Source organism: Dermacentor albipictus, chromosome 1, assembly GCF_038994185.2.
Source record: "Dermacentor albipictus isolate Rhodes 1998 colony chromosome 1, USDA_Dalb.pri_finalv2, whole genome shotgun sequence".
Lineage (NCBI taxonomy): Eukaryota > Metazoa > Arthropoda > Arachnida > Ixodida > Ixodidae > Dermacentor > Dermacentor albipictus.
This window is the reverse complement of record NC_091821.1, coordinates 138,970,192-138,992,154: the sequence shown is the minus strand read 5'-3', so window position 1 is coordinate 138,992,154 and position 21,963 is coordinate 138,970,192. Positions and strand designations below refer to the sequence as shown.

The 21,963-nt window shown below is 45.6% G+C and overlaps 1 protein-coding gene and 2 long non-coding RNA genes across 4 annotated transcripts in view; 2 read left to right on the top strand and 1 right to left on the bottom strand.

Moving 5' to 3' along the window:
* LOC139050214 (acyl-coenzyme A diphosphatase NUDT19-like) overlaps positions 1-21,963 on the bottom strand; it is a 125,139-nt gene that overhangs the window by 79,937 nt on the left and 23,239 nt on the right. The gene's annotated exons all lie outside the window — the stretch shown is intronic.
* Positions 8,509-9,207, top strand: LOC139055918 (uncharacterized). Its single transcript, XR_011512001.1, has 2 exons — positions 8,509-8,639; positions 8,745-9,207. It is a non-coding gene; the product is annotated as an uncharacterized lncRNA (long non-coding RNA).
* Positions 12,493-13,168, top strand: LOC139055915 (uncharacterized). Its single transcript, XR_011512000.1, has 2 exons — positions 12,493-12,642; positions 12,747-13,168. It is a non-coding gene; the product is annotated as an uncharacterized lncRNA (long non-coding RNA).

Sequence of the window (21,963 nt, the reverse complement as noted above, 5' to 3'; positions counted from 1 at the left end):
CTCATGTATTCATAGTTTATTTTGCATCTTGGATTATTTGTTTTCCTTTCTTTTTTCGTGTTATTTATTTATTAACCAATTTATTTTATTTTATTTTATTTATTGAATCATATTACCACCCAATTCGTGGCGTATCCCCCTCAGTGGGTTTGTGCCATTAACTGCGGCTTCTTCATCATCATCATCACTTGGTCATGGCTGACATTCGGATCAGTTTCACGGCCGGTTTCTCGAGACTAAGCTGTGGGCGCGGAGCCAACGTTGGAATGGAAGCAGCAAACGCCCGGCGGCCTTGTGGTAAGTAGTCAGGCAACAGATGGGCCGCTCTTACCATCACAATTTCTGGTGTCTCTTGCTCGGATGCTGTGCAGATGGCTGCTCTGACAATGGCCACTATAATGGCGCAGGTTGAGGCGCCGTGGAGGCTGGAGCGGTCTGCTTGCGTGAGGCAACCCCACAGAAGGGGGAGCTCCATACCATATACGGGGACGTCGGCCATTGGGAGCGTGGCAGATCAGCGAGAAGCACCACCGGCCGAGCATACGAGTGCAACCAAGAAGGCCACACGAGCCGAGACTGTCCCACTGCTCACTGTGGAGGACGACGAGGTTGCCTCAAGTGTGGCGAGGAGGGCCACATGAGTAGGGATTGAATGCAGACACGTAGGCGCGCCACGCCCAGGTGTGGGCCGCTACACTTCGTGTGTGGCGAAATTAGGAGTTTTGTTTGTATTTTGTGGATTTTTAGATCGTTTCATATAAAGAAATTTTACAATTTCTACTTTTTTGGTGATTAAGATAATAAAATATATTCTTCCACCTTCTACTAACTTGTATTCCTTTTGCGCATAAATCTTCGTAGTTTTATTATTCTCGTGTGTAGATGTGCGGTGCATATAATACTTCGCATCGTTCCATGCGACATCAAATGGGCATCAAATGGGGGTACTACACGCAATCAGAACAAATGAAAGTACTTGGGATCCAAGAAGAAATATGCTTGTCAAGCATCAGAGCCCACAAATGCCGAGTTACAAGAAAGGGTGTGTGTTGTTCGCAGAATTATTGCGCGTTAACAATGGGGCATTGGGCGTCAAGAGCAACGCAAAAAAGTAGAAAAATGTGACGTCTCTTTTTGTTGTAAATGGCGCGATATAGGTCTGCGATTAACGCAGTTTAATTAGTATGTCCTGGAAATCGACGCAATTTGGCTTTCCACTAGGCAGTGCATGGTAACTGCATACTCATTCTGATGAACGGTTGAGTGGAGATTACCTGTTCAACATGAAAATCGATGCATCAAAACACCGACCCTACAGGTGTAGCATCCTATCGCGACCTTCTGCAAAGCACCGCTCCTTTGCATATGGACGGAAGCACTCGGTGTTTGGGTTTGACCGCATCGTCGCAAGGGCCGCTCAGCCCGTCCACCGGCGCTGCCGCACGAAGGAAGCGAAAGTGGACACTTGTTCAGCCTCCACTCCTAGTTAGCCTTAACACAACACGTGAAGTGCAATGAAAGCAACCTCGCAAACACCACCTCAAATATTGCACTTCTCTATTGTTAAACTGACACCAACAGAATTTAGAAAACACACGGAGGACCAAAACACGAAAACATGGGAGGCGGCATATTGCAGTAGACGAAGTTTGCCAGCGTGCCTTTGCGAACGCAAGAGTGCACAGCATTGCCACTCATACAACGCAAACGCCTTTTATCCAGGACGCACTAAAGAATAGCTCCATTTTATAACTGCTAAATTGAGCACCTGACCTAAGAGAACTTATTACGAAACACATTTTGTTTGCGTGAAATCAACATTGCTTTCTTTTAATTAAAACGTATTTTTATTGACAGTATTTGTTCTCGCCTTAGTCATGTTTTAATCAAAGCGCCGACCACCCTCCTTGTGCATGTCACTGACAGCTTTTTCTAGACCGCTTTCTTCGCGACCCACGTGAATCTATTTTGAATGTCGCGATTGCCAGAAGCAAATGATGGCTTGCGGCGTAAGCTGCGCTTGCTTGCAAAAACCCTGTCCTGCACTCTGAAAATGGCGCTTGGGTCGCAGCATTGCCTTTTTATATGCGTGCGTTTGCGTTCTCAATTTTGGGACCCGGCATGATTGCTCAGTGGCTATGGTGTTGGGCTGCTGAGCACGAGGTCGCGGGATGGAATCCCGGCCACGGCGGCCGCATTTCGATGGGGGCGAAATGCGAAAACACCCGTGTACTTAAATTTAGGTGCACGTTAAAGAATCCCAGGTGGTCGGAATTTCCGGAGTCCTCCACTACGGCGTGCCCCATAATCAGAAAGTGTTTTGGCACGTAAAAACCAAACATTCAACTTTGGGGTTGGCTTGCATGAAGACAAATCTGCTGCACGTGTGCAAGACGAAAAATGCAATAAAAACTTCGAAATCGAGCGGTTTTGCGAGTATGTGTGTATAGTATCGCAACGGCTACAATTCAGAGTTTACCGTCAGTAGCGTATATGTCTATCTATATCTAGTTTCACGGAATTTCGAAAAATCACCTGTGGCAGAGAGCGCTATTCTTGTCCTTGAGTTGGATTATTCGAAAAGGCTGACATTACTAGCATGATAAATCGAAAAACATTCAACGAATTAACGAAAATTTACTAATTAGCTTAATTACTTTACGGCAGATTGCAATTTACGAATTGTATCCAGTGAGATTGCACGACGCATTCTCTTGAAATTAATTTCCAGGACACCAGTGTCGCGATATTATTTCCTAAAGTGTGGGACGAAATACATGAGCGTTCAGTTGCTGTTGTGCTTCTAAGCATAGGAGAATATTTTATTTAAAAAAAAGAAGTACAACAGCGCATTTTTACGGAGAATTTCAGGCCGCATATCACCAGGGTGTCAGTCGGGAATTTCATTTCAAGTGGATACGCCTTGCTAACTCACAAGCTGGAATTCGTAAATTGCCCTCGGTCCTGTAAAGTAATCAAGAATTGACTTCTTTTTAATTAGCTGAATATGTGCTTCGATTTCTCTTCTAAGTAATGTCCGCCTCTCTGGATAATCCAGCTGAAGGACTAGAATTATGTTTGAATTACATTTGAATTGTTTCTTTTTCCGACAGGAACTCCTTAAAAATTTCGTAAAATTTAAACTTTCGTAAAATAATCACCCCATTTCCGTATGTGGCGTCGGACTTATGACAACGCGCCTTCTAACCAGTGACAGTGTCTCTTAGCATTCTCCGGTAATTTCGAGGAATTATTCTTGCGGAGCTGGAGTTCCCTCAACGCTTTATGCGATTACTGGGATGGATGGATGTGTGTTTAGTGGCGCAAGGGCCAGGTATGGCCAAAGAGTGCCATGACTGATAATGTTGCGTTAAGCGCCGATTTGTAAGTAGTGACTGTGGGATGTAACATGGCTGTAAAGTAGCCTAAAATCAGTGTCATGGAAGCGTAAAATTGTATATAGCATAAAATTATGATAGTGATACATGTAGTGGTATGTGGATATAGTACGCGTGATAAGTGGTCATGGAGCTAAAATGCAAGAATATGTAAATAGCACCTATGCCTCCGGGGGGCCTTTGAGCCCGAAAGGCTGGGAGGAGGCAGGTGCTTTCTTTTATTGCAGCTACCGCAGCAGAAACCTCTGTGAGGCTGTGCTACGGACTTCCTGGGGGTATAATATGAAAACTATGTACATCTTTCAAAAATCGGAACAGGGATTCATGTTTAAAGAGAGGTTCTATACCTATAATCATTTGAGGATGGAGTGGAATTAGCTGCCGATGTGGTAATGGAAAATGCTTTTTCCTATTAGCGTCAAATTGAGTGCATTGCAGCAGGATGTGAAGCACGGTAAGGGGCTCACACCATTTATCACACGTGGGTGGATCGCCACCGGACAAGAGGTATGCGTGTGTGCTGTATGTGTGTCCTATCTTAAGTCTGCAAAGTGTATCTTCTGTATGGCGGTTCTTTGATACCGGCGGCCAGTTGCCAAAATACGGCTTGAAAACATGTAATTTATTTTCTGTCTCCTTATCCCACAAGCGCTGCCAGAAAGCCCTTAGCTTTTTTTCTTATTGTGGGCTTGAGGTCCATTACAGGGACAGTCGTGGAAGCGTTGGAAGCGTTCGCGTGGACGGATGTGGCTAGCTGGTCAGCCGACACGTTTCCCTCTATCTCTCGGTGCCCCGGCACCCAGCATACGACGATATGCTGCTTGGACGCATAGGTGGTTAGTAATGCTGAGTACAGAGATTGAATTACAGGGTTTTGATATTTCTTTATAGTTTTCGAAGAATTTACGACGCTCAAAGAGTGTGCATATAACTACCTTTGGGCTATTACATTCTTTAATGTGTTTAACGGCTGCCAATATCGCGTAGGCCTTTGCTGTGAAAATACTTGTGTTAGGGTGCAGAACACCGGCATCCTAAATGGATGGACCAACAGCTGCGTAAGATACGCCAGAATTACACTTCGATGCGTCTGTAAAGAATTCAGGAGAGGAGTATTTGTGCTGTAACTCGAGGAAGTACATTCGTATACGCGCGACAGGCGCGTGCTTTTTAACAGCTACGAAAGATGTATCACAGTCTGTTGGTTGCCACTGCCATGGCGGGGGCCGTATAGCAGGGGACATAAGGTGGTATTCAAGCAGTGGAACCCTTGTTTCTTCAGCCATGTCTCTAACAAGCATGGAGAAAGGCTTTGCCACTGTGGGCCGGTTGCGAAAAAGTTGACAACTGGACAAATCGTTTATGGTGGGAAACGCGGAGTGCTGACTGTTTCCGTTCACTCTAAGTAATTACATGAAAGACGAATATGTTCTCTGCAGATGAAGTGACCACTCATCCGATTCAACGTACAGGCTTTCCACTGGGGTTGTTCTAAAGGCGCCTGTGGACAGGCGAATTCCTAAGTGATGGACAGGGTCTAGCATCTTTAGAGCAGTTGGAGTAGCCGACTGGTAAACTATGGCTCCATAGTGTAGTCGTGTGCGTATGAGGCTTTTATATAAGTTCATGAGACATTTTCTATCACTGCCCCAGGTTGTGCGCGAGAGAACCTTTAAGATATTCATTGTTTGCATACATTTGTTTTTAAGATACTTTATGTGCTGTATAAAGGTTAATTGCGCGTCTAAAATTATGCCTAAAAATTTATGTTCCCTGTTTACAGGCAGACGCTCATCATGCAACACAATTTCGGGATCAGGGTGCAGGTCTCTTTTTCTAGAGAAAATGACACAGGTGCTTTTTTTTGGGTTCAGTCTGAACCCGTTCTCATCAGCCCATTTGGAGACCTTGTTAAGACCAAGCTGGACCTGTCGCTCACAGATTGCGAGAGAACTTGACTGAAATCCTATCTGCACATCGTCAACATATGTTGAATGAAAGATGTTATCTGGTATGTGTAGACGAAGAGAATTCATTTTTACTATGAAGAGCGTGCATCTGAGCACCCCGCCCTGCGGCACTCCAGTCTCCTGTACAAATTTCCGTGACAAAACATTGCCCACTCGAACACGGAATGTGCGATTAGCCACATAACTTTCGATAACATTGAACATATTACCACATGTACCTAAGTGTGAGAGGTCTCTCAATATCCCGAACCGCCACGTAGTACCATAAGCTTTCTCCATATCAAGGAATACAGATGAGAAAAACTGCTTATGGACAAAAGCTTCTCGGATACGTGCCTCGATGTGTATAAGATGGTCACTGGTAGATCGACCCTCCCGAAACCCGCACTGATATGGGTCGAGCAAATTGTTTGACTCGAGAAAGTGTAGTAGGAGACAGTTAATCATTTTTTCGAATACTTTGCAGAGGCAACTTGTTAGTACTATGGGTCTGTAACTTGATACAGAGGAAGGATCGTTACCGTGCTTCAGAATTGGAATTATAATAGACTCCTTCCAAACAGAGGGGATTTCGCCGGAAAACCATATAAGGTTGTAACGGGAAAGGGGGGTTTTCGTTGTTTCGGATGGTAGTTGTTTTAACATCTCATATTACGCGGTCTGAACCTGCGGCGGATGTATTACAACAGTTAAGTGCTGCCTGCAGTTCTGCTATGCAGAATAGTTCGTTGTACGCCGCACTTTTTGCACATTTTCTTTCTAACTTTTGCTTCTCTATTCGTGTTTTGTATTTTAGGAAGGTTTCGGAGTAGTGCGAGGAGTTGGATATGTGTTCAATATGTGCACCAAGGAAGTTGGCTTGATCTTCCAGGCTTTCTCCGTGGCTATTTACTAAAGGCAGGGAAGGCGTTTGTTGCCCATTAACTTTATCCACTATATTCCAGACTTTTCTCTCATCTGTGTAGGAGTTGATGCTCAATATAAACTTCGCCCAACTCTCTCGTCTTGCTTGTCGGCGCGTTCTCCTTGTCTGATATTTGACATGTTTAACGTTTTCTAGATTTTCTGCTGTTGGAGAATCGCGAAGCATCGCTCACGCTTTGTTCTGTTTCCTCCGTGCTTGCCTACATGCATCGTTCCACCAGGGAACGCGCCGCTCGGAACCCATGCCGCTCGCTTGAGTAATGCATTTACAGGCAGCATCAAGTATTAGGGATTACGGATGTACGTAGCTTGTACGTAGCTTGATTACGTAGCTTGATATACCCGGCCTCGATGGACTCGGGCAGAACACTTGTGCCAAAAGTAAGTATCAGGTGTTTGGTCTGTATTTCCTTGTTGTCACGCCTCATCTTAATTTGCTTAACGTTGATGACGTTCTGCTCACTGAAGCCCTCCAAGAGCTCAGCCTCAGTCAGCTCCAAGAGATCATCATCGGAGACTACGCTACGGGTGGTATTCATAGTACGATACGGAGTTACTGTCACTTTGGCGTCGCCAAATGATACTAGATTGGGTAGGTTTTCATATTGCTTCAGGTTGCGGAGCTCCAAGAGGAGATCACCGCTTGCCATTCTGGATGCTTTGTAACTTGTCCCAAGAACTTGGGTCAGAGACTTGGACAAGAGGAATGGTGAGATTGTTCGTACGGGTTTGTTTGGTGTTTCGGAGTGGACTACGTGGAAGCGAGGAAAAGTCTCTTTTTGACGGGCGAAAAATTCTAAAACATCATCGGTGCGCCCCCTCTTCAAGGAGTGATCAGGTAGTGGGGGCAAGGAGGTAGCCATAGGAGATTGTAATTTCGGCAGTAACGCCACCCACCCACCATGGAGTCCTACAAGGGGATGCTGCAGGGCCTGTGAAACACGGCCTGCAAACGCCAGCTGTACATTACCACTATAACCAAATATGAAATAACCTAGTTTGGTTATTCACACAAGGTTGACCCTTGCTGCCTCGAAAAATTGGAAGTAAAGAGAAGCCAGGGGAAGACAGGAAAGATGGAAAGTGAGAGAAAGACGAAGGTTGGAGGGAGAGCGAGAGACAGGAAAAGGCAACTACCGATTTCCTCCGGGTGGGTCAGTCCGGGGGTGCCGTCTACGTGAAGCAGAGGACAAAGAGGTGTGTTGCCTCCGCCGGGGGGCCTTAAAAGTCCGAACACCCGGCATCGGCTCAACCCCCAGGATCCCCCTTTCCCCGGACACGGCTACGCCGCGCACGGTTAAACGCGGGAGGCTCCAAACCTCGTGTGGTCGGGTACGTGGTGTCGCGACACACCAAACGCTTGCTGATGCAGACGCCCCTGCGGGGGCGATTACTGGGACTCCTCCTCTAGATTGCAAATCACACTCGACGGACGCATCCACAAGTCAGGGCTCCAATTGCTGGTCGCAGTAATTCATTGAACTGAATCGGGGAGCCAACGAAGCCCGGCAATATTTTACGAGAACTGGCGCATTCACCGCTTTTGGGTGATAAGAACATCAAAACGGCATCGAACTAACACGCATCTTTGTTTCCTGATCAAGTCACAAATTAAGTGGGTGGTACGTCACGCCGATTCTAGCGCTTTAATTTATGTTTTCGTCTAATTTGAGCAAGTGCACCGGCTTTGGTTGGCGTTCGCCAAGCACGTGAGGGCAGCACGTGCCTCGTGCTGAGATATTCGCGTATTGTGCTTTGATTCACTCCTGCACGCGCAGCTTCTTATTTCAATTTTTCACACATTTGCAGCTCCCGCTCGTCTCAAGTTTCTTCGTCGTCGTTACCGAGGGAAGTCAATTTGATGCGCAATGTAACTTTCGCCTAAGGCAGGGTTGGTTATTTAAGAATGATCTCGTAAATTATGCGCGGTAACAAGAACTTTCGGCCTTCAGCATTGAATCAGTACTTCTGTTACATTCTGAAAGCAAGCTGGCAAGCTAAGTGCCAAAAATCTACGTAGATATATTTCTTTTAGACACAACATACGAACAGAATAACGTTCACCATCAGCTTCAGAAACTTCGACATCGAAAATGACCACCAAAAGCCCATAGAATTCCACAACCCTATAGGCGTCAATTTCGTAATATTTGCAGGAGAAATTATAGCAGTTATAGAAGCACGTGGTGCTCGCAAGTATAGGAAAGAAGAAGAAGAGGGCTTCGACGTGAAGAACACTTGGCCATGGCTGAAGTTCGGATCAGTTTCACGGCCGGTTCCTCGGGGCTAAGCCGCGGGCGCGGAGCCAACGTTGGATTGCAAGCAGCAACAGCCCGGCGGCCTTTTGGTAAGTAGTCAGGCAACAGATGCGCCTCCATTACCATCAGAATTTCTCGTGTCTCTTGCTGGGCTGCTGTGCGGATGGCTGCTCTGACAATTGACGACTATAAAGGCGCAGGTTGGGGCCCCGTGGGATTTGCCTGGCGCAAGGAGCTTTCCAGCGGAGGCGCCTTGGGGGCTGGAGCGGTCTGCTTGCGCGAGGAAAACCCACAGAAGGGGGAGCTCCCTACCATCTACGGGGACGTCGGCCATAGGGAGCGTGGCACATCAGCAAGAAGCACCACCAGCCGAGACTACGAGTGCAACCAAGAAGGCCAAATGAGCCGGGACTGTCCCACTGCTCACTCTGGAGGACGACGAGGATGCCTCAGGTGTGGCGAAGAAGGCCACATGAGCAGCGATTGAATGCAGACACGTGGGCCCGACACAGCGAGATGTGGGTCGCTACGCTTCGCGTGCAGCCAGATTACGAGATTTGTGTGTATTTTGTCCTTTATTAGATCGTTAAATATAAAGAAATCTTAAAATTTCTACTTTTTTGGTGATTAAGATAATAAATATATTCTTCCACGTTCTATTAACTTCTATTCCTTGTGCGCATACGCCTTCGTAGTTTTATTATATTGGTTTGTCGATGTGTGGTACATATAATACTTCGCATCGTTCCACGCGACATCAAATGGGTATTTTACATTGCACGACACGAAATCTTATGCTCGTCAAGCGTCAGAGCCCACAAATGCGAAGTTATAAGAAAGGGTGTGTGTTCGCAGAATTATTGCTCGTTAACAATGGGGCACTCGGCGTCAAGATCAACGCAAAAGAAAGTAGGAAAATGTGACGTTAGTTTTTGTTGTCAATGGCGCGATATAGCCCTGCGATTAAGGCAGTACAATTAATATGTCCTGGAACTCGAAACGATTTGGCTTTCCACTAGGCAGTGCAATGTAACTGCATACTCATTCTGATGTACGGTTGAGTAGAGATCACCTGTTCAACAGGAAAATCGATGCATCCAAACACCGACCCTTCGGTTGTCGCATCCTGTCGCGTCCTTCTGCAAAGCACCGCTTCTTTCCGTATGGACGAAAGCATTCGGTGTTTGGGTTTGACCGCATCGTCGCAAGGGCCGCGCAGCCCATCGACCAGCGCTGGCGCACGAAGGAAGCGAAAGCGGACACTTGTTCAGCCCTCAAACCTCATTAGCCTTAACACAACACGTGAAGAGCAATAAAAGCAACCTCGCAAACACCACCTCAAATTTTGCACTTATCAATCGGTAGACTGGCACAACCACAATTCACAGAACACATGGAGGACCAAAACACGAAAACATAGGAGGCGGCATAGTGCATGCAAAATAGTAGTCAGGCGTGCAGACAGGACACAAGAGTAGAGGGGTGGAGGACACGAACGAGAAGTGGACAACACTTCTCTACTCTTGTGTCCTGTCTGCACGCCTCACTTCTATTTTGCATAATGAATTCTTACCAACTAGCTCAGCTTTCTCTCGTTCTATACATATTGTAGTAGACGAAGTTTGCGAGCGTGCCTTTGCGAACGCCACAAGAGAGCACAGCATTGCTACTCAAACAGCGCAAACGCCTTTTATCCAGGACGCACTAAAGAATAGACACATCTTATAAATGATAAATTGAGAACTCGATCTAAGAAAACTGTTTACGAAACACATTTTGTTTGGATGATATCAACATTGCCTTCTTTTAATTAAAACACGCCTTTTTATCGACAGTGTTTGGTCTCGCCTTAGTCATGATTTAATCAAAACGCCGAACACCCTCCTTGTGGATGTCGCTGACTGTTGGTTCTGGACCAGTTTCGTCTCGACCCATGTGAATCTATTTTGAATGCCGCGCTTGCCAGACGCAAATGATGGGTCGCTGCGTAAACTGCGCTTGCTTGAAAAAATCTGACCTGCACTCAGCAAATGGCGCTTGGGTAGCAGCGTTTTTTTTTAATTATGGTATTTTACGTGCCAAAACCACTTTCTGATTATGAGGCACGCTGTAGCGGAGGACTCTCAATTTCGACCACCTGGGGTACTTTAACGTGCAGCTAAATCTAAGTACGCGGGTGTTTTCACATTCCTCCCCCATCGAAATGCGGCTGCCGTGGCCGGGATTCGATCCCGCGGCTTCGTGCTCAGCAGCCCAACACCATAGCTACTGAGCAACGACGGCGGGTAATTTGGTGTTTACCGTAAGTAGCCTATGTCGACGTTTATGTAGCTCCAAGGAATTTTTAAAGATCACCTGTGGCAAGTAGCACAATTCTTCACCTCGAGTTGGATTTCTCGAAAAGGTGGGCATAACTACTATGGGAAATCGAAAGACATTCAAATTATTAACAAAAAATCGCTAATTGTTTTCTTAATATTTACATTACCGAACATATTGTGTTTGCGGATTTTAGCTAGTGGTATTGCAAGACGCATCGATTGGTAACACGTTTCCACGACACCAGTTTGGAGATATCATGTCCCAAAGTGTGAGACAACAAACATGAGCGTTCAGTTACTTCCGAGATTTTGTGCATAAAAGAGCAGTTTTTTAAAAAGAAGTGGACCAACAGTGTACCTTTAGGGCGAAGCTGAGGGCGCCTATCTCCACACTGGTGTCACTCTGGAATATCATTTAAAGTTTATGTGAATTGCAAACTCACCGGCTGGAGTTCATAGACTGCACTATGTCCAATACAGAAATTATATACAAGTTAATTTATGACTTTTTCTTAATTAGTTGTATATGTGCTTTCATTTCTCTTGCAAGCAATGTCCGCCTCTCTGAATAATCCAGCTGAACGACTACAATTATGTTCGAATTACATTGGAAATGTACTTGTTTCTGCATCAGGCAATTTTTAAAGAATTTCGTAAAATATGAAAATGATCATCCCGCTTATTTCAGCATGTGGCGTTGCGTTTCCGAAAGTTCGCCTTCTAACCAGTGACACTGCCTATTAGCATTCTGAAGTGATTTCTCGGAATTCATGTGGAGTTGGAGTTCCCTCAACGCTTTTTACATTTACCGAGGCTTCCTCTTTGTAGATAGCACATCATATTCGATGCACGCATCCAGAAGTCGCGGATTAAACTGTTACTCGCAGTAATTCACTGAAGTAAATGAAGGATTCACTGAAGCCTGGCAATTTCGTTACGAGGACTCGTGCATTCACAGTCGTGGTTTTATAACAGCATCACAACGGTATTAATCACAGGCATCTTTGTTTCCTAATCAAGTCACAAATTAAGTGGGCGGTATGCCACGCAGATTCCACTGCGTGCATTTATGTTTTCGTCTAACTTCAGCAAGTGCACCGTCTTTGGTTAGCGTTCACCAAGCGCGTGAGCGCAGCACCTGCCTCGTGCTGAGATATTTGCGTATTGTGCTTTGCTTCTCTCCTGCACGCGCCGCTTTTTCTTTCCATTTTTAACACATTTGCAGCTCCCTCTCGACTCAAGTTTCTTTTTCGTCGTCGTTGCTGAGGAAAGTCAATAATTTGATGCGCAATGTAACTTTCGGCTAAGGAAGGGTTGGTTATTCAAGAATGATCTCGTAAATTATGCGCGGTAACAAGAACTTTCGGCCTTCAGCAGTAAATCAGTACTTCTGTTGCATTCTGAAAGCAAGCCATGGCAAGCTAAGTGCCAAAAATATAAGTAGATATATTACCTTTAGACACAACATACGAACTGAATAACGTTCACTATCAGCTTCAGAAACTTCAACATCGAAAATGACCACCAAAAGCCCATAGAATTCCACAACCCTATAGGCGTCAATTTCGTAATATTTGCAGGAGAACTTAGAGCAGTTATAGAAGCACGTGGGGCTCGCAAGTATAGGAAAGAAGAAGAAGAGGGCTTCGACGTGAAGAACACTTGGCCATGGCTGACGTTCGGATCAGTTTCACGGCCGGTTTCTCGGGGCTAAGCTGTGGGCGCGGAGCCAACGTTGGAATGGAAGCAGCAACAGCCCGGCGGCCTTTTGGTAAGCAGTCAGGCAACAGATGGGCCTCCATTACCGTCACAATTTCTCGTGTCTCTTGCTGGGCTGCTGTGCAGATGGCTGCTCTGACAATGGCGACTATAAAGGCGCAGGTTGGGGCGCCGGGGGATTTGCCTGGCGCAAGGAGCTTCCCAACGGAGGCGCCTTGGAGGCTGGAGCGGTCTGCTTGCGTGAGGCAACCCCACAGAAGGGGGAGCTCCCTACCATCTACGGGGACGTCGGCCATTGGGAGCGTGGCAGATCAGCGAGAAGCACCACCAGCCGAACATACGAGTGCAACCAGAAAGGCCACATGAGCAGGGACTGTCCCACTGCTCACTCTGGAGGACGACGAGGATGCCTCAGGTGTGGCGAAGAAGGCCACATGAGAAGAGATTGAATGCAGACACGTAGGCGCGACCCGCCCAGGTGTGGGCCGCTACACTTCGTGTGTGGCGAAATTAGAAGTTTTATGTGTATTTTGAGGCTTATTAGAACGTTTCATATAAAGAAATTTTAAAATTTCTAATTTTTGTCTACTAACTTGTATGCCTTTTGCGCATAAACTTCGTAGTTTTATTATTCTCGTGTGTAGATGTGCGGTGCATATAATACTTCGCATCGTTCCATGCGACATCAAATGGTTATTTTACATTGCACGACACGCAATCAGACCAAATGAAAGTGCTTGGGATCCAAGAAGAAATATTATGCTTGTCAAGCGTCAGAGCCCACAAATGCAGAGTTACAAGAAAGGCTGTGTGTTGTTCGCAGCATTATTGCGCGTTAACAATGAGGCATTGGGCGTCAAGAGCAACTCAAAAAGGTAGAAAAATGTGACGTCACTTTTTGTTGTCAATGGCGCGATATAGGTCTGCGATTAACGCAGTACAATTAATGTGTCCTGGAACTCGAAACGATTTGGCTTTCCACTAGGCAGTGCAATGTAACTGCATACTCATTCTGATGTACGGTTGAGTAGAGATCACCTGTTCAACAGGAAAATCGATGCATCCAAACACCGACCCTTCGGTTGTCGCATCCTGTCGCGTCCTTCTGCAAAGCACCGCTTCTTTCCGTATGGACGAAAGCATTCGGTGTTTGGGTTTGACCGCATCGTCGCAAGGGCCGCGCAGCCCATCGACCAGCGCTGGCGCACGAAGGAAGCGAAAGCGGACACTTGTTCAGCCTTCACACCTCGTTAGCCTTAACGCAACACGTGAAGAGCAATGAAAGCATTGCAACCTCGCCAACACAACATATATTGTGTTTGCAATATATATTGAGTTTGATCGCAAATTTTGCACTTATCAATCGGTAAACTGGCACAAACAGAATTCACAGAACACATGGAGGACCAAAACACGAAAACATGGGAGGCGACATATTGTGGTAGACGAAGTTTGCGAGCGTGCCTTTGCGAACACTAGAAGAGAGCATAGCATTGCTACTCATACAACGCAAACGCCTTTTATCCAGGACCCACTAAACAATGATACATATTATAAATGATAAATTGAGCACCTGACCTAAGAGAACTGATTACGAAACACATTTTGTTTGCGTGAAATCAACATTGCTTTCTTTTAATTAAAACGTATTTTTATTGACAGTATTTGTTCTCGCCTTAGTCATGTTTTAATCAAAGCGCCGACCACCCCCCTCCTTGTGGATGTCGCTGACAGTTGCTTCTAGACCGCTTTCTTCGCGACCCACGTGAATTTATTTTGAATTTCGCGATTGCCAGAAGCAAATGATGGCTCGCGGCGTAAGCTGCGCACCATCTGCAAATGGTGCTTGGGTCGCAGCATTGCCTTTTTATATGCGTGCGTTTGCGTTCTCAATTTTGGGACCCGGCATGATTGCTAAGTGGCTATGGTGTTGGGCTGCTGAGCACGAGGTCGCGGGATCGAATCCGGGCCACGGCGGCCGCATTTCGATGAGGGCGAAATGCGAAAACACCCGTGTACTTAGATTTAGGTGCACGTTAAAGAACCCCAGGTGGTCGGAATTTCTGGAGTCCTCCACTACGGCGTGCCTCATAATCAGAAAGTGGTTTTGGCACGTAAAAACCAAACACTATATTTTGGGGTTGGTTTGCATGAAGATAAATCTGCTGCACATGTGCAAGACGAAAAACGCAATAAAAACTTTGAAATCGAGCGGTTTTGCGAGTATGTGTGTATAGTATCGCAACGGCTACAATTCAGTGTTTACCGTAAGTAGCGTATATGTCTATCTATATCTAGTTTCACGGAATTTCGAGAAATCGCCTGCGGCAAGTAGCACAATTCTTCTTGAGTTGGATTTCTCGAAGAGGCGGACATAGCTAATACAGGAAATCGAACCACATTTTCAAATTATTAGCAAAAAAATCGCAAATTATTTTCTTATTTTTACTTTACCCCACATATTGCAATTTGCGAGTTGTAGCCGGTGGCATTGCAAGACGAATCGATTGGAAATAAGTTTCCGGGACACCAGTTTTGAGATATCATATCCCATTGTGTGAGACAGCAAACATGAACGTTCGGCTAATTCCGAGATTTTGCGCATAAAAGAGAAGTTTGTTAAAAGGAAGTGGACCAACAGTACACGTTATGTCAAAGTTGGGGGCGCCTATCTCCACACTGGTGTCACTCTAGAATATCATTTAAAGTTGATGCGCCTTGCAATCGCACCGGCTGCAATTCGTAGACTGCATTATGTCCAATAAAGAAATTAAGAAGTTAACTGATTACCTTTTCTTAATTAGTTGCATATGTGCATGCTTCAATTTTTATTGCAAGTAATGTACGCCTCTCTGAATAATCCAGCTGAAGGACTACAATTATGTTTGAATTACATTTGACATGCATTTGTTTCTGCAACAAGCAATTTTTTAAAAATTCCTAAAATTTTAAAATGATCACCCCGTATATTTCGGTATGCAGCGTCGCGTTTCTGAAAATGCGCCTTCTAACCAGTGACAGTGCCTATTAGCATTCTGATGTGATTTCTAGAAATTCATGTGGAGTCGGACTTCCCTGAACGCTTTCTGCAATTACCGAAGCTTCCGCTCTTCGTAGACAGCACGTCATATTCGATGGACGCATCCAGTAGTCGGGTCTTAAACTGTTACCAGCAGTAATTCAGTGCGGTGAATGAAGGATTCACTGAAGCCTGGCGATTTCGTTACGAGATGTCGCGCATTCGCCGTCGTGGTTTTATAACAGCATCACAACGGTATTAATCAGAGGCATCTGTTTCCTAATCAAGTCATACATTAAGTGGGCGGTGTGCCACGCCGATTCCTCCCCGTGCATTTATGTTTTCGTCTAATTTGACCCAGGCCCGGATGGTATAACCAACAAGACTCAGGAACTTCGATGATGAATCGATCGCCAAACTAACAGAATACATAAACGAGTGTGGGGTAAAGGGAGAAGTGCCAGTTCAATGGAAGAAAGCGATGATAACGCTCATTCCAAAACCTGGTAAGAAGCTTGAGATCGACAACCTCAGACCAATCTCCCTAGCATCCACCGTCGAAATATTGGAGCATGTAATTTTAAGCAGAGTAGATAACTTCTTACAGGATAATAACATATACCAGATACAATGATAGGATTTCGCAAAAACCTTTCGACACAAGATGCGATGCTTCAACTTAAGCATCAGATAATCGATTATAAAACGCGCTCTACAAGGGCCATCTTGGGCCTTGATCTTAAAAAGGCTTTCGATAATGCCAACCATGCAGTGGGACAAATGTCTAAATGCTCACGGAGACTACTTTTCAATAAAGTACCCCGTTTGTCATACATTCGCATTGGCTCATTTTTATTTGATTCGCCCTCGAATATTTCGCTGAACTGCTTTTTATATGTGCTCTCTGTTGCAACTATAATTTCGGTGCAAGTAGTCACAATACACGACCGGTGACTGCTGCTTCTGCGCAATACACTGTAACGAAGGGCAGCGTCATTGAGATTTTTCTCTTGTAGTTGCACATGAAGAAAAATGTAAACAATGTTCTCGAATGACAGAGGGAGAGATGCAAATGAGAGAAAGGCAGGGAGGTTAACAAAGTTTCATTAAAATATTTGCCCTCAACTTGTTCATTTCATGGCCTTAACATTTTCCATATCAGCGACATACTCTGCTTTGCCGCTTTCAAACTGATATAGTTCTAACGTTCGTGTGAAGCTTTCTTTACTTATTAAATAGTCAGAAAACATGGAAGCATTGATATCAGTTATTTCGGGCACAATTTTTGAGACGGACTAGTATATTCTTTGATTAAAAAATACACATTTTAGTTGTCTTGACAGTGCGTAGCGTTCAAGAATTCGTTTGCAGCATATTTGGCAACGGCTATGAATGAGGTCATCAATGTATTTGATCCCTCGACAAATTCTATGAGGAGGTGGCCGGGCTTTTTTTTTCTGATTTTTCTGATTTTCTGATTTTTCTGATCTGATTTACGACATAATGGTTGCGCTTGCTGAAGCGTCTCAATCCGGGCATATACCATCGTGCTGCAGTGGATTCCTAGCCATTGTGGAATAGCTGGAAATGAACAGGCTGACGCGGAGGCAAATAATGCCCACACTGACGGGAAGATTACAAAGCTTAATTTTTCCCGGTATGACATCAACGCCTTGCTCCGTAACTCCATCAAAGCCTCTGTGGCGCGACAATGGGACAACCTCGAACATCGGCAAGAGCGCCTCCGTAGCCTTGACGCTGGTTTGCGATTTCGGCTTTCACTTCGGCTGGGAAGAGACCAGGAAACATTAATTCATCGATTACTGCTTGGAGTGGCGTACACTCGCCGGTACCTTCACAACATTGGACGAGAACGGGACCCTGACTGTAGCGCCTGTCACACTCCCGAGACAATGGCTCACATAGTTTACGTGTACCCTCAATATGCGGCTGAGCGAAGGACACTTAAGTCTAGTGTTGACTGTTTAGACTCCCGCTCCTTTTCGGAAGAAAATATTTTAGGCGCGTGGAGGGGAGTTGACCCTGCCCAACGCACCACAAAATCATTCTTGAACTTTCTATACGAGGCTGGTTTAGACCGTCGTCTCTAGGATCTGTGAGACGTAAAGGCAGTGCTAAATCTGTTTGCGCGATAACGTTTTGTGTAGACAAGATTACTCCTGGGTGTAATGTGTATAAAGCGGGCATCCGCGTGTTGGACAACATGCATATAGTAGCTCATTGTACCCTAACATAATCACCTGGCACCTACCTCTCCCCTTATCTCCCACTTCCCCTTATCCCAGTGAGGAGTAGCAGGCTAGGGACATGTACGCTCTCCAGGCCGACCTCTCCTGCATCAAAATCTCCTCCTCCTCCCACTAAGCTCTTCGAGGCATTAGATTTCCGTCAACGAAGTGTGTCGTCATCATGCCGTCGTTGCACTATTGTTGCGCAGTAAATCACTTGCATGGCAAAGTGCGCGTGCGACCTTTTGCTTCTGCTTCATCCCGCGAAGACGCGCGGCGGAGACCGGGGCGCCTTGTGGTGCACTCTAGACACGCGCCGACCTCTTCTCGGCGTGGGTCGCGCGGGCGCAATGCTCCGACGCCACAAATTTTCAGGGCGTACGCTAGCCTTGGGAGGGTGTCGATCGCTCCGCATGCGTGCACCTTCCGCGAGCGGCTCCTTAACAAGGCTGACAGGGCGAGCGACAAAAAGCGACACAAAGCGGCAAAAAGCGGGCCCGCCGGAAAGCGCAGCGCGTTTTAAACGCGCCACGGAGCGCTAGGCAGATCGTCATACGTGCCATCTGAACCATGACACAGCCTCATCTTCTTTTATTCTTGTTTTCAGTTTCTTAATACATGCAGGAACTTGAGTACTGTAGCGACGACAGCGTCCCCTGCCTCCGCTTTGGCGAGTATACGTGCAGCCTAAATGCTCTCGCGCGCCTCGAAGCCGCAGCAGCAGCGGGGAAGGGGACAGAGAATGAGGCAACACGAGCGTCAGATATATTCGTCGCCGCGACGTTGCAAACATTAAAACGCCCTCAGGAAGTTGTGACCCAGACTTCTGCATCGCTAAAAAGGTCACGGAGCTCGAAAGATCCACCCTCCACCCTTTCCTTCTCAGTGCGTGCATTATACAGACGTGAGACATGTCCCGGGAGAGCAAGGTAGGTGAATGCCCACGCTGTTTAGAAAGGCGGCTCCAGAGTCAACCAAAGGGTGCTCGACTTTAATCCGGTCACGCATCGACGAGATCAAGAAGATTAAAATGTTACCAGGCAGCCGCAAGGTTGGTAACCGGTCTGCGATTGCTGAGGTGCAAGCTTCAAGTATTAAATACGAGGGAATCAAATGCCACCTTCGGTGTAGATACGCCACTTTCTGTTTCTTTCTTTGAACGTAGTATTTATGTATGTTAAAGTACACAAACATGCACTAATATATATATATATATATATATATATATATATATATATATATATAGAGAGAGAGAGAGAGAGAGAGAGAGAGAGAGAGAGAGACATTGCCTGTAGGAGGGGGCGGTGGCGGAGGGCGCAAGAAATCACTGTAATAAAGAAAATAGAGAAAATGTGCAAAATTATTATGCAAGGGCTCGTTGCCCATGTGTCCCGATTCGTCGTATACCGCAAGTAGGACTCCGACACGTCGCACGACGGATCGCGCACTAATCGGCATCATGTGTCTCGCGCTCAAGCGAAAGACTTAAAATATGTTTGTGTGTCACGGCTTCTGCATTTTTTTTAGATGTCTGCTGTGCAGCCCGAATTCGGTGAGACCACTCGTGTAAAAATGTGTTATAGAGGTACATAACAATGAGGAAAAATTTTCAGCATTATTGCCTGGATCTTCACTTAACAGGTGGTTCTTGTTTGCCTCGAGATCAAGTACGTTATAAACAAAAAGCTAAAACAAAACACAGAAAAGGTAATCTTCAAGCTCTGAAACCCAACATAGGTACCAACATCAAAACAGGTTCTTATAGAAACGATAAACGTGTGATTAAACTATTTTTAGACCCATGGTTCGTGCTCAGCATATGTAAAGGCACGAAAAGGATGTAAGGAAAAAATAGGCATTTTACCGAAAGGACCGGTGTCTAGTGATTACGTATACGAAAACACTTAATCTCAAATATTTTCCACAGCAAGCTGAATAGTTCATTCAGCATTGCTCTATGTGCGCTCTATGTGCGACCTTTTTTCCGAGGTCCCCTGGGGCCTCTTAGGACGGTGTCACGGCTTGTCACCCGTTCGCCGTCGGCGCGAAGTCGTCGACGACGGGGTATATACAAGCAAAAGAGCCGGTTGGTCGTTCCGTACTCAAGCGAACAGTGCGAAGGAGTCAGAGTCGGGAGAAAGAGAAAAAAAGTATTGATCGACTGACAACGATACAAAACTTAAAAGAAACACAAAAACACAAGAACACTAACACACATGTACTTAATATAGATCAACGATGACGAAACAAAGATACAACGAGCAATTAAGAGTGGATATAAAAATTAACACTCCACAAGAATACACTTAACGGCGATCCACTAAACATAGTTCAAAAGAGAACAAATGATGGCATACGCATGGCCGGGCAGCAGCCGTAAGTCCATGATGCGTGGAGTCGACGGCAGAGCTTTCCCGAAGAACGCCGGCGAGCCGATTTCGTTGCGGTGGATGTGGTTGTTGGGCTGGCTTTTCCGGGAGTCTAGGTCTGACGTCTTCCCTCGAGCAGGTTGAGCTAACTTGAGGGGAACTATCGTGAGCTTCGTTGCAGACGTTGGTATGTCGTCTCTTACGTCAACTAGCCACTCGGGGTTCAGACGCGGCTAGGCGGCCCAATCGATATTGGACGGCTATAGCCCCTCGACGCTTCTCAGCAACTCATGGGTTCAGCTTCTAGACTACTTAGCTCGGTCAGAGTCTTTGAATGCTTTTGGCTCGGTCTAAAACCTGCGTTTAAATATAATTTCTCCTTTCCCTATTTCCCTGGTTCGGGGAACGGCAGATATTGGTGATGATCCAATCAAGTTCACCCAATTGTACGCCGGCCTCTCCCAAGTTCTTGGCTGCGCTCCTTTTATTTAGGGGCAAGGGAAAGCGTGACTTCCCCTTGCTCTTAGAGGTGGCGCACATGCATTGCACCACATACAAACACACGCACACCCTTGAGTCCGTGCCGCGCCTTTATTGTCCGTTCAAAAACACAGAAGAAACGACGACAGCCGGCCATACGGTGCCAAACCGTCTGACACACACACACTGTCGGCAATTCGTGGACAAGGGATTGCACAGACACCACATATTTCGGGGTATTCGCACCCCTGCCGCCTTAGCAAGCTTCTCAATGCACGCGCGGCGCAGAGAATACACAGGGATCCCTACAAAACGCCGTCGGGGCGTCACGGTCGCGCGGACAACAGAAGGCATCATGACAGAAGGCATCGCGTGATGATAAATCAAGCGTTCTTTCCATTCTGCTGGAGAGAAGTTATGCCATACGCTATGAAAACACACTGCATGTTAAGTGTTCCACCGATGTGATGCTTAACAAGGACAAAAGGAAGACCTGACACACACATGCGCTAACTTGCAACAATCTTTACTTCTAGCAATGGACCCATACATATATACAACTTTCTCGCGTACATCATACATGAGCTGTTTACTAAAATTCTTTACACACCATTGCGCGGAAAGGGCGCAATGGTGAGCCCTTTCCGTGGGAAAGGGCAAGGGCAAGATAGGATAACTCGCGAAATTATAGAAGCAGGAATGATTGATAGGCTTCTAAATAAGCCATCAACGTTAACACCTAAAATGCTGCCTATTCCTTCAAAGTATAAAATATAGGAAACGCAGTGTTCTGTTATAAAATCATCATCATCATCATCATCGTCATCGTCATCGTCATCGTCATCGTCATCATTATTATTATTATTATTATTATTATTATTATTATTATTATTATTATTATTATTATTATTATTATTATTATTATTATTATTATTATTATTATTATTATATGGAAACATACAAACACAAAGGAAACGGAGGGAGCAAGCTCACAATTGCTACCGAGAAGGGCACAAGGCCTGCCTACTCTGTCGGGAGGGAATGAAAATAGGAGAAGAAAATAGGAAATAAAATAGGAAATAGGGACATTGGGAAACCTTGCTTATAGCAGCAGTGTGATACTTTCGAACATTTGCTTACAATTTCTATAACGTTGTATTTGATCAACACGCATTTACCATCGCAAATAAACTTGGCGTATTGTTCCCCTTATGTTCGCAAAATTGTAATTATATCAGCGCGGCCGTCTAAGTTTT